The sequence below is a fragment of the Malurus melanocephalus genome, unplaced genomic scaffold, assembly GCF_030028575.1.
Source record: "Malurus melanocephalus ecotype Western Australia unplaced genomic scaffold, MMel_1.1 scaffold_70, whole genome shotgun sequence".
In the NCBI taxonomy this organism is placed as follows: domain Eukaryota; kingdom Metazoa; phylum Chordata; class Aves; order Passeriformes; family Maluridae; genus Malurus; species Malurus melanocephalus.
The window spans coordinates 1,064,809-1,080,469 of NW_026623302.1; positions in this window are offsets into that span (position 1 = coordinate 1,064,809).

Here is a 15,661-nt window from a genome sequence, read left to right on the forward strand (position 1 = left end):
TCTGCAGGTTARCTTAAAAGTTAACAGAAAGTTAATTCATTAGTAAAGTCACTCAAGCTTGACTAATAACAGCCTAAGCCAGATAATCTAGCGATTTAAAGTAAACCCTTAGTTGTGTGCATAACTTGATGCATATGATGCCAGCTGCAGAAATTGCCATTTCAAACCTCGCTCTGGGTTGGCACAATGGGAACAAATAGCTCTCAGCTGCAGGTGAAGCCTACCAGACCTTTCTCCTCAATCTTTGTATAGTGTCATTTCTTCTTAAAAACAGCCATTAAATTATCGCCATTGTCTTGGAGGAATGGTGATTGATGCCTYTCCTTTTATGCTAATTCAGCTTGTCTCTGTGCCCTAAAAAGCCTTGTCYTCGGCATGGGTGTTGGTGGTGCATCATTAGGTTTTGGTGTGCTCGCCCACAGCTCGCTGTCAGATGATGTGGCTGTGCAGTGGGTTGGCACAACTCTTGTGAGCTCCTTCACGCAGAAAGCCACTGGCTCCCACCTGCTGCGGCTGGAGCTGGGCGCTTTGCAGGGAATGCCCTTCCCCCCGAATGTGGAGGTGACAAGGTAAAATAACAGGGCTTTGTGCTCCTGTTGTATCAATTTGGTGTCACCCCAGCTGCCACAGGTGACCTGGGAGGATGCACATGGGAACTACAGGAGTGCCCATGATGGCAGGAGAGCCAAACCYAACCATTTCAGCTGTTTGTGTCTGCATTCAAGGGCTGTTGCTTTGCAATTGCACCGAAAATGTGAGCTCCTCCCACGTGTGTTGGTCCTCTGCAGAGGATGGCCTGCATCTGTGCACAGCTGATTGCTGCCTGTGAAAGCACAGCCAGATATCTGTAATGAGGGACTGAAAACAGAAATGAAGGCAAGGCAAAAAGAAAAGCTCTGCAGGTCTGTAAGGACCTAAAAGCCTGATCTGCTGACACCAGTGCAAGCACCCAGCAGACCCAGAGACACTGGTGGCYATCCCTGTGACCATGGGCACTAAGGTCCTGAGTGCCTTGTGCCAAGATGGGTTCCCTGGGAAGCACAGAGTGGTTTCAGTGGTGACCCTCACATTCCTTCAGGCAGAGCAGAGGGTCAGCTACTCTTGTCAAGGGCAATTTCCCCGCTGCACCACCATGCTGACCTGCACTAGGATGGGGACTGAGGCGGGAATCAGATCTGACAGCACTGCACTTTTGGATAAAGGGAGYTTTCAATCTGAGCTGGGATTTCAGCTCAAGTAAGTTGTTTCACTGTGTCTTCCTACAAAGCAGGAATAACTGTGGTATACTCACCAGGTGACTCCTGAGCAAAGGTTTCTGAGGGGCTGTGAGATGTCTTGCCAAGGAGATATGGGGAGGCAGGGAGGACAAAGATAGGAGTGTTTGAAGATACTTTTYTTGTGTAAAAAATCTTTCTTCTAAGACCATAAATCTTGCTACAAAAGAGCCAGGTTTTACATCTCTCTGGTCCCATGTGCAGCATCACCCTGCACCTCACTGGTCCTGCTCCCCCTCTTCTTCCCTTGCCTGTTTTGATTGCAAGTTCTTCAAGCAGGGAAAGTTTCTTGCAACATGCCTGAATCAGCACAACATGCCCCTGGTACTGTGGCTTATCAGAATAAAAYGAGCCTTAAATGCTTTGTATTGCCTTTCTGCCCCTCAATAGCCACAGTGTGAATTAGCTGTGATCTTCACASTTTGTAGGCTTCAGACTTCCAAATAAAGACAGCAAGTGCTAAAATAAATAGGACACATMAAAGTTGTTACTTAAATAGATAAAAAACTTGGCCTATCAGTTACACATCCTACCTGGGGAGTGTGTGAAGCCTACCCATGCTTCTGTACATCAGAGATGCATGGTTTGAGCTCAGGGGCTGTTACCCAGGCTCATATTTTTAAGCAGCCTCTGACTCASGAGGCAGCCTACATGTGCTGTAGCCACCAGAGCACCTAGCAGATGTCCCAATCTCTCACACTGAGAACCTTGTTGGAACCAAGGCTACCCACAGGACAGTACTAATGAGATTACTATGGTGTTCAAGGTATAAAATAACCCATAGAATATAATGTTGTTTCCATTTATCTCCTTTGGTTTTCTTTTTCATTTCCTTTTTAGGAAGGAGAGAGATTGAAAACTTCATTTCTCTCATGCATTGACTGTTGGGTGCAGCTCAGGTCTCTGCATCTCAAGAAGGATGTARTAAAGTCAGAAGACACAGAAAAAGGCAATGAAAATTACTCTGGGGTGAGCCAGCCAATTYATGTGGAGACACTAAAGAGGCTCCTTGGTTTAGAGGAGAGAAGGCTGAGGGGTTATGGACAAAGTTCACCAAACCACTGTAGTGATGWGTAGGGGGTCTCTGTAGTGACCCATGCGGTGTGTCTCAAGTTCACCTTCTGCAGTTTTCTTCCCTSACAGCTTCTGGCTCTCCCCAGAGGCCAAAGAAAGCTCTGACTGCAAAGGGACCACCTTGGATGGGTAGGAAAGGGGAGCATGYCATGGACTGAAAGGTTCTCACATCTCTCAGTGTGATCCTGGAGTTACTTTTATTCTGCGCTGGTGGTCAGAAACAATGCTCCTTTAATAGAAACACTGTTTTAGAGTGCCTTTGTTTACAGCCTGCTCCAAACAGAGTTTTGCAAATGTTTTCCCAAATATAAAATAATCAGTCTTCTTTGGTGGCATTCAGCTCCCTCTTCACCTCATTCCTTTCCAGAGATGTGAGAGGAATATGGTTTGTTAGGATGGTCATGGACAGAGCCTGAAAAACATGTTCCTCCATGAAGAGTCACAGTAGGAGGCATCATCTGGTAAATCTTCAAAGCTCCAGAAATTGCCCAACTGGACACTAGAAAAAAAGTGTCTCTAAGTTAGCAGTTATGACCCAGTCACAAAACAAAACAAACAAACAAACAACCTTAGAAATATGCAAAGCAACAGACAAGGAATCTGAAGACAATCCAGAGACTGCCCAGTGCTGAGCAGATCACTATGGGAGAATAATGAAGGCAAAAAAAAACCCTTCTACAGACAATTTTGCAAACAAGAAAATGTCAAATAAACTAGCTCTGGTCAGGMGTCCTATTCTAGATTTTGGAATCAGACTGAAAGAAAACAGTGGCTCAAAGGGCTGTTTTATCTCTTGTTTGGTTGGKTTTTTTTCATAARTTTGTAGTTGTTTCTTTGGAATAAACACTATGCCCTGGGAAGATTTCTGGGAAATGCAGAATTCAATCACAAGCTMAAGAAGCCTTCCTTTATACCTCAATTTTTCCAGCCAGCCTCTTTGTAAGATGACATCCTGYGACTACCTAGTATCAAAAACTTTCCATGTGTTGTTTCTGCTGCTACCTTTCATCTTTGAGGTGGTGAGGTATATAAAAAWCATAATTCTGTGAACCTAGAAATAGAAGCAGAACCTACTCTTTYATAGACATACTGCTAGATGAAGGGGATTTAACCTGCTCCTGGATTTTCTTTTGAACACTTAAACTCATCAGTGATTCCCATATGAGCTGCTGTGTTTACTGAGGTCGTTAATTTTATTGATTAGGGGTTCACCCTGGTTCTCCATCAGCTCAGAGCTGGATGCATTCTGCTGGCAGCTCCTGAGGAAGTATCACTTCAAAGCTCCTGAGAGCATCACTGCTCCAAGGGGATCATGAAGAGAAAGCTGTGTTCAGAGGGGAAGAGGAGAAAGGCTGGGATGGCCAGACTTTGGCTGAGTAGGAATCCAAGCACTGGCTCACACCTCTCCTCTCTGCTCATTCCTTTTGCTGTCTTCCTCCTCTTCTCACACTCAGTCCCCCATTCCACAGGCACTAATCCCCTCAGTCTTTAAGGTGAGCAGAGACCCTCKCAGTTATGAGCTGTTATCCCCTGGGCCTAGTGCTGTGGAAAAGTCAGGTTACTTTGGTTTACTCTGACTGGATTATGGGAGTTCCTGCCCTGTCATCACTGTTCCTCTGCTCTTCTTTGTGTTCACAGGGATGAGACTTCAGTCACACAACCTAATTCAGACAGCTGAATCTCACTCCTAATGCCAGTCATGAAAAGAATTGTTTCTGGAAGGTTGTGCCAAACACTTGGATCTTGCATGATAACTTTTATTGACTTTATAAAACTGCAGATCTTCTCAAAGCAAGTTGTTTTTGAAGATCTGTGTGGCCTTGTCATTTGACAAAAGTTGACTCTCATGTTTGTAATTAGTTTTTATTTCACTCCACTCTTCCCATTGTAAATAAGCCATGAACCTCTGCCAGGCAAGCAAGGTGACCAGTCCAATCCAGCCTTGCACAACGGCATCCCAGAGGCAAGACAAGGCCCTGGGTGCTTGGTCTCAGCCCCATTCCCTCCCAGGGCAGGATCTGTCCCTCTGGCTACTCTGGACTGCCCCTGCCAGTTTACAGTCTCCTCCTTATCAGACCCACAACATCAGCTGGGTCAGCCACAAGCAGAAACATCTCTGTGTCCATCTTCACTGGGGCTGAATGAAACCCCCAGTTTTCAAGCCCTTTGATGTTCGAGTCCGACCTGAAAACTAAGTTAAGACTTAAACTTACGCTTATTCTTTAAAGGCCTTAGGTTTTATGCTGTGTTTCCAGGTAGAGTAAACACTTGTTTTAAAATTTCGTCTCCAAAGACAGAGGTTTATTTCTTGATACAGTAAAAGCTGATCTCTTCTTTTCTCCTAATAGTGCAGTTGACCCAGAGCATGTCAAGAGTCTAATGTAAAGCAACAAACCTCATCTCTGCCTGTCTRTGAGCTAAAGAGATATAAATATTATTTATCTACCCCTGAACTTTACTATGCCCTGTTGAATGGATGACTTGGGGCAAGAAAAAATGGCCAGTGGAACTGGCTGCATGCTTCTGGTGTGTTTGTCCTCATTTAAGAGAGGGAAAGCTCTGACGAATTCCTTCAAAATTCTTGAAAAAACTGCCACTCCAGCTATAGCCCACACTTCAAATGGCCATGAGATGGCCTTTTCTGTACGTTACATAGTTCAAGGAGGCAGTGAAGTGCTCAGTGGAAGATTTTGTATGGGAACGTTAACTTCCCATTCCATTTGACTTTTGATCTTTAAAATACAGGTCAAATCAATGAATTTAATGAAGGCCGTGGAGCACAAAGGCTTTGCCTTGCATTTTGACCTAGATAAAGGAGAGTCAGTCCAGGTCAAAAGGCTTTAGCAGCACTTTAAGTGGTTAGTACACAAATGTGACAGAGTGTTTAGACTCTCAGAGACTTGCAAGACCCAGTGACAAGCCGTTAAAAGTATTTGAAATAGCTGCTTGAATGAACTTTGATAAGGTACCGCTATTGTCTTCCATTGTCCCTTTCTTTTCATACCAAAACACCCCCAAAAGAACAAGAGTCAATGAATGTATAATGCAGTCCCACTTTTACTGGATTTGGGGCTTCTTTTGGCCCTTTGGACTTTTTTTTTGTGAACGGTTTATGCCATTTTCATTCATTTCCTCACATTAAGCCTTCCTCAGAAGCCAGTGATTAATGTGAGTTGTCAGTGAGAGCTTTTAAAGTGCAATGACACTTTCAGAAGCTATAACATGTCAATCGATCCTAAGATTAAGAACAAATTAAGAATGAATTTACTCTCAGTGAACCTTCTTGAGAGACGGAGCTACCATACATGAAGGTGGTGGTGGCACTTTCCAGCTCCTACCTCACAGATCCAGACATCTGAGCCAAAGCTAGCTCAGAGCAGCAGACCTGTCCATTAAATTCTGGATTCATACCTTTCCCCTCACTGGGATTAAACAGCATGGTGAGACCATCAGGCACTTAACACACGATCACATACCCTACACAGGCATCTAAATTAGGTGTTCAAAATCAGCTTGTTGGTAAAGGTAAGTTTCTATCATCAAAAATAAGTATATTTTAATGGTTGAAAGTGTACTGTCAGAAAGCATAGGATCTGCCAGATCTGCCAGAAAGCAAATCTCCATTTAAATACGTAATTATTCTTCATTACCAGAAAGCATTTGTCCAAGGAAAACTGGTAAAATGTGTAACCGTTCATTATGCAGRACCAAATTTGTCTAGAAAGACCAAAATCCTAGTTTATTTGTGCAAGGCAGAAAGATTCAGTTTTGTTTTGCTTTTCAATTTTGTTGTAAAAAGTCTGCTTCTTGAAAGCTTTCCAGGCCAGAGATCATGTTCCCCCTTTATAATGGGAGCTATTAATGCCTGAAATGGGCCACTCTAAAGAACCACATGTCCGTTTCACATGGTTTGATAGCTCCAAGATTTTGCTCACTGTGCTTTTGGGACTTTTCTCAGTATTCTCTATAGTGAGATTTTTATTGTATTTTACTCTTTTGTCTGGTTTTTGTGTTAGAAATTTTTCCCTTATTCATTGACCAGCAACTTTCTGTCACCCATCTTTGACTTTTCTTCTTACATCTGCATTAAAGCTGTCATTTACTTCTGCTTTTTCCCCTCTCTCCATATTTGACAGCAAAAGCCTTCATCAGCTTTTATCCCTTTTTGTTCACATTATGACATAACCTGCGCAAAGTGGCACAGCTCCCCAATTCTTGTATATAAAATTTGCAACATTTTTTGAGACGGGTCAATGCCCATTTTTGGGATCCTTTTCTTTATCTGAGTACCGTGTTAAAACTTTTTGCAGATGTGAGCTATTCAGGAGCAGTCTGCGGCTGCATGCAGAGATGGGGAAAAGAAGAAAAGGCCTTCCTATTTTGTGATTGCCATAGTAACTCAAACATTGCCAGGGTGTTTGTCGGTTTGGTAGGGCACAGCCAGGGAATTTTATTTCCTGTGCAATCAAGCCCTCTACTGGAGATCGTGGCTTGTATGACACAGGGTTACAGAGAGGACAGTGGGCTTGTTAGGCCTGGGATTAAGCATTTCACTTTAAAATAATACCCATTTGTATCCATTTTGTTCAACATAACAACAGCTGCTGGCCTTGGGATGACAGGCTTGCCTTTTTAACCAAAGTCTCATATGACATTTATGAATGAGACAGACTCCATTCATTTTCACTTTGAATTCACACTGGGTTTTTTTTGGTTGTTTGATTCTTTCTTTCTTTAACCATGTGGTCAACATTGTTTCTGCAATTACATTTGTGGTTTATGAGAAGGCAAAGTCTAGCCTTATTTGGTGTGTCAGGTTATCACTGTCATTTGGGGGGAAACAGGTCAAAAAAAGAAAATKAAAGAAGTGAAGAAAAGTGTTTTATGTCAGTATAGTGGAAGCTTTTTATTAAACCAATAGATAACAGCTGGAGAAAGAAACCCTCAGCTGTAGGAGCTTTTCTTCAGACCTCTACTGGAGCCACAGACTTCAGGAAGAGAAGGCTTCTGTCTCATTTCTGGGTCAACAGAAGGACTTGCTGCTCCAAGAACTTCCCATGTTTCCAGACTGTGACAGACACCACTGCTCCCCACATATTGCACTCTGCATGCACCCACCCAAGCTGTTCGTTATCCACAGCTGCTGCCACTCCAAAGCATCCCAGCTTTCACCTGACTGTGGCTCAGCTGAGAAGCAACAGCTCCACCCACCTCATGTCCCAGCCACCTTCTGCAAGGGGTCCCAACAGAGGACTGGAGACAGATGAACTGGGGCAGACATRGAGAGGAAAATCGCTGGTTTTGGAGTGGCTTCTTCAATGGATTGCTCTCAAAGGGAGTTTGATTTTCTGCTACTTCATGGTCGAGAATGCAGGGGAACTCTGCAGCTGCAGGTCTTATGATCTTTGGCCCTCGTGAGCCTTCAGGCTGGTGTCAGGTGAGCACAGGACATTCCCATTTCAGTCATGCAGCAATGGCACTCCTGCTGAGGTAATGCAAAGGACCAAGGCCAGGGTGAATCAGGGCTGCCATGAARTCTTCAAGGAACTTGGGACACTGGCACAAGTTTCATGTTTCCACCAGCTCCTCTCCTGACYTTCCTGCTCCTGCAGCAGGGCTCTGAGAGACTCACACAATTATCTTAACACATCTCACCAACACAGGACTCTGCATTCACAGAGGAATTCCAGCTCTACTWAAGTATCAGCCAAAGTACTTAAATCTGGCACAGTGGGAAAGCTCTARGGGAAGCTTTCCTGCTATAAAGCCTTAAAGAGGTGAAATTTGGCTTTTCTTTTCCTTGCRGTAATTCCTAGAGGAGTCAGTCACCTTTTCCCCTCACTGAAGCTGATATTTATGAGCTTCCCTGATTCAGGACAGCAGCATGAAGAAGTTTGGTGCAGGTGATCTTTGGCAGTGCCTTGCAGCTGCCTGCAGGAAAAGATGGATGGGGATGGGGATGGGGATGGGGATGGGGATGGGGATGGGGATGGGAGGAGGGAGAGTGTTCTTGGTGACACCAGCACAGCAAGCTCAGCATCAGACCCTGCCTCAAGGAGAGAAGTTGCCTTCCACAATATCATTAAAAAACTCACACCCTCCTCCCTTCACTCCCTCTTACCCTTCTCCCTTCCCTCCCTCTCCTTTTCCCTCTCTCTCCCTCTCCMTCCCTCCCCCATAGTGAGGTCCAAACTTCATTCTTGAATCATAAGAGAGGTTCCAAAATAGACAGGATCTGAAAGTGCTGGTGACTGAGGAAACAAAGAGGAAAACYGCTCTGATGACACCAGAGGGGCTACAGTCTGGCTTAGATGAAGTACTGGAAAACATTTCATTCACCGTACACTCCACCCTGTGAACCTGGCATTTTTACACACCAGGCCTTCTTTAACCCTGTGTCCTACTATCTTCAGGATCCAACCCCTGGCTTGCTTGTGAGARAAAGAGAGGAAAAGCCAATGAAGAACTGCAGTTATCTTTCTACTTACTTTAGAAATTAAATAAAATTGCTTGCTTTCACACAGACACTAGAGCAATGATCTAATACTCAAAAGCAACATTCACCAAAGGTGGTGGCTCAAAGRGGGATTTTTTTCCTGCACATGCCATGATGTTAATTGATTTGGAATTTGGCTTGTTTTGCTTTTCCATTCCAGAGTGCATTCACAGCTGTGAGACTGGTGGGCCTGTCCCATACTGACACATGGATCCACCTGGAGTGCAACCATGAGCTATTTGAGCTGTTTGACCATGGAACTGCCTGGTGTTGCCCACCAGCTGGCAGTCTCTGCCATTGCTTACCCAGCCAAGCCCCAGAAAAAGCAGTGTCCTGTGCCACCTCACAGGCAGCTTCAAGTCACATCACTAAAAACCAGAATGGGGATTAGGATCACTCGCCACAGGGAAAAATCTCTTTGGCCACTTTTATTGCAGGATCAACCTTTCAYCTCCTCTGAGAAATAAATTAATTGAGCTGATGTAGAAGAATGAAGAAAAAAGAAAATTATGTACATTAGGATGATGGAGTGGCTGATCTTCTTAAGCTTCTATTTTTCATGGATGACCTGCTTTCAGATTGAAAAGGTTAAGATTAATATTCAAGTTTCCCCCTGAAGCAAACAGGATTGTACCCCATTGCAACTTCTTTAAATATGCTTGAGGACTTGGATCCAGATCTCTCAGTCCACAGTATCTCAGAAGCCTGAACATGCTCATGACCCACCAACACATGGAAGAGCTTTCTCAAGGCCAGCCTTCCTCTGTACCACCCCCCACACCCCACTTCCTGCACAGAGGTGGAAAAGCTAATGTGGGGGCTCCTGAAGAGGCTGTCCAACATGCCACATTCTTGTGGCCTCTCTATTTTGCCAATAAATCAAATTTGCCATTTCATCTCTCCCTTCTCTTGACTCCAAGAAACAATCCCATTGGGAGAGCCACCATTAGTAGAACAAACTTTACTTTGCTGGCATAGTTGATGATCATACTATTAATTCTTTCAGTATTTTCCCACTTCTCTCCCATTAGAGCAGGTAAAAAATATTAGGGATATTAGGGAGTTGGCATGCCTTTATGGTGTCCATGATCTACATACAGTGAAATCAGTCACACTGTTACAAACAGCAGTTGAACCTATAACAAATCATCACAATGTGGTGCTTGGACATACTCATAACTCCTTGGAGTATCTGCCATGTCAGAAGCCTTCTGGACCAACGAGCCTTAGGCGGCCCTGTTTGATCAGGTGGTTTGGACCAGGTGACCTCCACAGATGCCTTCCAACTTCAGCTCCTCCGTGATGCTAGGTTCAATGCTACAGTATTGCTAAAAACTCTTCATGGTACTGATAAACTACTGTAAACTGCCTGCAGAAAGGAAAGGTAGCAAAAATCAACAAAGGATGTTGAACTTCAAGGATAAAGGAGACATGAAACAGCTTCATTTCTAATTTGCACCAGCATAAATTCACAGTAACTCTTCTTTTTATGGATTTGCACAGAGGTAAAAAAGGAATCAAGTCCAAGCCCCATAGTTCTCAAATAAGATGTCTTAAAACTCAGTTAAATACAGCAATGCATATAAAACCAGTGTTCTAGAAAACTTCACTTGGAAGCCTACTGAAATTATTTGCAGAAGAATTTAACTGGGTTGGTTTTTTTTTTTTTTTTCACAACACACATCCTTTATAAGTTTTACAAGGCCAAGCAATTAAAAATATTCAATCTGTATGCAGCTGTTCCCATCATACCTATTAACACAGCTCTGGTTGTGGGGGGGATCATGGTYCTTTTTGCAAATGAGTTGTGATTCACTTGGCAGCAACTTTGCCTTTCTTATTGCATAGCAGAGGCATAMATTTGCCTTTAGGTTAGAAATACTAAAATCCACTAAAGTGGTGACTTTTGAAACAGACAATATGTCTTGTATATAAATTCCCAAATTTACTCTCTCAAATTTACTTATAAAAATACCTACTCAATTCCAGAACCAAATAATAGGAAAAACTTACTGAAAAAAACCACAACACATGGTGTAATCTGGTTCCAGGGAGAGTACGGATGTGTCTCAGAGCTTGTTTTCAAGGTGTGCACCTCTTCTTCACTATTGTTGTCACATTAAGGTTATCATGTGACAGTTAAAATATGCCTCTGAACAGGGAAAATCAGTATACTGCTATTGTATCTCAGAGATTTTGAACTTAGCAGAGCTTAGAAGCTATTCCCATGTTTTTATCCTTTGCAGACAGAAGGTTGTCGTGGGACTTAACTAAACCTCAGTACAATTCTTCACAGTGTTACTGCCTCACCAGTTATTTTAATATAAGTACAAAGAAAGCCAAATCAAACATCAGCCAACTCCTCCTCGTAAGGTACATAGTGTACAGCTCCATTGCCACTGCTGATGAGGAAAGATGCTCAGACCAGATGCCTAATGGCACAGGAGACGAGAAAAGAGCCTGTGGCTAGCCATGGCATGGCTGTAGTTGGCTCCAGCCCTAGAAGGGTTAAATGCTTTGTGGTGAGGTAGGACAAACTTCACTTAAACTCAATTCTGTGGCCAGCCCAATTGTTTTGACACCTGCACTATGTGAGGGATGGCATGGTCTCCTTTGTGGTGCATAATGACACATCTTCATTATTGTTCTAATACTCTGAAAAAAAAAAAAATCCCTAATCTTTCTGTGGTGCCAGTGACTGTAACAATGCCGGGACGTTTTATTTTCCTCCTTGCTCTCTCTTTCCCTTAACCCGCTATTGTTGCCATAGCCACGATGGTGCAGTACTGCTGGTTCAGGGAAGATTCTGTACTGTACCGCCTGAGCTTATTGTTTAAATCTGTATTATTCAACTGTTCTGAAGATTTACATTTTTAATGGCTCATTTATGTAATCCCATAAATAAAGTAGCAGAAAAGCATCCCACACAAATGAGTGAATTGGGGTTTGAAAAAAGCTGCTGAAGCAGGTCACTCAGGGTCTCAGCTGCGGGGCCTTGATTGGTATCAGCGATATAACCACTGTGGCAATGGACTTAAGACCACCCAGTCAGCCCCAAAATGGTGCATTACCAGGGAATAGTGGAATGGTGCTATAGTTCAATCTCCCCTATTTAACAGGGAGCAGAGTTCTGCTGCAAAAACCATTTCAGCCTCAGACTCATTTACCTTATTGCTTTGACAGCTGCACCTCTCCCGCCYTAAAGTTTAGATGATTAGCTTTTCCTTCCTTGCAGCTGAGGATGATAGGGTTTTTTTCTTAATCAGTCTATTCCTGAAGGCTGATAAATTCCCTCTGAAGAGCCTGTGAATTCAAGCACCTGTCTGAAGAATTTATTTTACAAACTGAACACTGAGATGGAGACACATTCTAACAATTCTAAGCTTCTGCCCAGTGCTCCCCTTGCTAGCTCCCTCCCCACACACAAATCCTTCATGAACTGTAAATCCTTTGAGCAGGGCGAATCTATTCTATTAGTCGTGCTAATGAAAGATGGGAAAGTTATTTTGCTTCCAGTCAGTTCTCAGCCTTCAAAGTTGATTTTTGGTTGTTAACTCATAGAGCAGACTCACAGCTGCTGTGYATTTGGGGTACTCAGCCTCGGGACATCCAGTGCAGCTCCCGAAGCATCCTGCTTTTCAGGATAGGTACCAGCWGTGTGACTGACACCTCGCTGCTTTACACTACTCGGCTGAGTCAGGAGGAGAAACCCACCTCACCCCAGTCTTGTGACCCTGGCACAGCTTTGGCTCCACCAGTGAGCCCCTTTTCCTGGGGCTGAAGGATGACACTGATGGATCTGTGGGGAGCTGGTCCTCAGCATGTGCCCTCATTACCAGGTCTGGGCTTCAGGGGAGCTCAGCTCACAGCAAGACAGGGTAGCTGGGSCAGGAGGACAAACTGCTGCTGCCTGACAAATGGACATAGGGCTGGCACTCCTCGTCACCCGAAGAGCTCTTCTGGGGATCCCAGCTGGTGAAGCACATTTGGAGAACAGTTTGCTCTCCTATCCCCTCCAGGTAGACACTCCTGCAACTGCAGCCAGGAAGCYTGGCAGAGGCACAAGCTGAGACCCTGCCACGGCGAGCACCGACCCTGAGRGCCTTGCCATTGCCCACCTCCCAAAGGGTACTGACAAGYAACCTTGGGCACATCCTTCCCTGGMACGGGACAGCSAGGCCAGGTCTTCACYGTGCTGCTCCCACACATTCCCTCCTCCAGGAGAGCTATGGGAGTGCACGGCTGCGAAGACAATGCCATCCATCCTYCCTGGCTCTTCCCAAGGCTGTCAGGCAGGACAAGTGCCAGCCAAGGCACCGGCTGGAGGACAGAGAAGCACGGCACAGTCGGAGCTGGCATGACCCAACCTCGTGTTCAGCACCCGATTCACAACAGCTGGTGTGCTGTTACTGAGACACACCAATGCTTCCTTCCCCACACATGAGTATCTCAGATGCAAAGAACAAGGTGTTTTCCCTAACTCCAAAGCAAAGCAGCTCTTCACAGAGGTATATGCCYGCAGGAAGCTCTGGCAGCAGACAAACCACAGCGATCCACAAGTGAGGGGCAGCCAACAATAGCCCTTCCTCAGTTTACCTGCTGGATCTTGTTCTGCCTGGCTGCATAGAGCAGAGTCAAAGGAAGCTGCTCGGAGGCAGGGAGCAAGCAGCGAAACAAAGGCAGGGAGAATACCAGCCAGCCCAAAGGAACAGTGGGGAAGCTGGTAATTGGGCCGTGTGTTTGGCTTTCGCCAGGCTAGCAGGTTTGTTTTTCCCAGGCTGGAGCCTAGACTGAAAGAGACATGAAATTATTAAAGAAAACCTAGAAAGGAGAAAAAAAAAGGAAAAAAAATGTTAGCAACAACAGCTGGAGGTGAATGTCAAGTAATGGGAGTGCGGTGGGGGCTCTCTGCTCCTTCCCAAGGGCAGGAATGCCTKGAAAATTATTTTCGATGAGCAAAGGAAAATGAAGTTCAGATAAAATTCATTCCAGTGGACATTTATTGCTAGTTTAACTCATTTCTTAGACAGCAGGGAGCTTWCTGGGCAGGATGCAATAGGTCCTACTACAGAAAGGTACAGCTGTGCCTTCCTGGTCCATTCCTTGTTGCAAGAAGTCTCCTGTAGGGATCCAAGTCAAAATGAGACCCGTTGATGGGGCAGACCCAGAGCCACCCTCAGGGACTCCTCCATAGCTGATCCTCAGTCCTTTTGTCAGGCAAATGTTGCAAGGAGCTGCACATCTGCCCACAGGTCTGTAGCACTTCTGGACGGCAAGATGTATGCAAGAGCTCAGGGCAGCAGAACTTCCCTGATTCACACYAGATGAGGGATTACTCATTGACACAGTATCAACCAATTCCCCAGGAGCCTATGCTTTCTCACAGGGATTTATTTAACCAGACCGACTCAGGTGCTTGACATGAAGGAGGTCTTTCCAGTAGCCAGCTGAACACGGCATCTTGCTGGAGTCCACAGGGAGGGARGTGGAGGGCCAGAGAATGGGAAATTTCACCTGCCTCTCCTTGGGGCATCCCCCAACTTAGTAAACAGACASTAGGAGAGAAAGAAGGGGGTAATACAAACTTTTCTAGACGAAATATACTCTGTTCTCCAGGGACTTAGAAAGTGCCTTCTCTGCATGGAGGGGTTCAGAGAGTTACTGACTACCCAGCACTGTCTGGAGGAGCCATGTCTGCTAAAACTGTATTTGAATRTAATATACAGAACTGAGACACAGTAACAGTTCATGTAGGGCCTTGGTTTTCCTTCATGTGTTGTACTCTTCTTAATATTCTCATTATTGAAGTTAAGCAACAGTTCACCACCAGCAACTCTCAGTTGACTAGAATTAGGCAAACTTTCATCCCTTGTGTGGTGCTTTAAAAGACACAGGCAACTCCTTTCCAGGAAAAGCTAGAGAATTCAGAAGACAGAGTCTCAAGCAGAGCAGAAAGCCCACTCACGTTTGCCAAAACAAGACTTCAGTTGAATTTATACAATTGATATTGGGATGGGAGTCATATYGCTGCAGTAGCACTTTCTGCAGGCAAAATTTTTAAGGCTTTCTTTTAATCGGAGCTATGTGCTCTTCAGCATTTACTCTTGATTATTTCTTATTGACAGTCACTAAAACAAAGTGTATATTAATGCAGAAAGGAGTTTTATTCATGGATGATGAGCTACAACAGGATTACTTGCAAGTGCAAAGCTCACATGAATAAAGATTTGGTGGATCAGTGACTGCATCAATAAAATGACCAAAATCCTTCTCCAAACACAATCCAGATATGTTTTCTTGCTACTTATCCAAGCAAGTCTGMTTTTGTGTTGTTCCAGCTTAATTAACTGAAAACGCTTAATTACCAGTGAGAGCTTCAACGGGACAGGAGAGGAAACACACTACTTGGCGATCAACTTGCAGCCACAACAAAAAAAATTCCAAACCAGTTCTGTGGAGGAAAAGCAACCCCCTCCTGCTACATTATTCCATTGATCTACAAACATTTACATCTCCTTTGTTAACTAGTTTTCTGTAGAAATTTCACGATCACTAAGGAACACTTTCAACTGCACCTCAAGAAACTTCTGGTTTAGACTGATCCAGTCTAAAAAAGAGGATCTGTTTTTGCCTTTAAGTCACGTTATACATGAAATCTGTTGGGCTTTTCTTGGATGTTCATGATTCATTGTAAATAATTCAAACTGGATTTACAAAAAAGGAGAGGCTGTACAATGAATCTAAGAACTGCATGTTACTATCTCTCTGACAGTCAAAGTTAATAAAAGCGTTTTGTGAAGGCTACATAAAATATTGT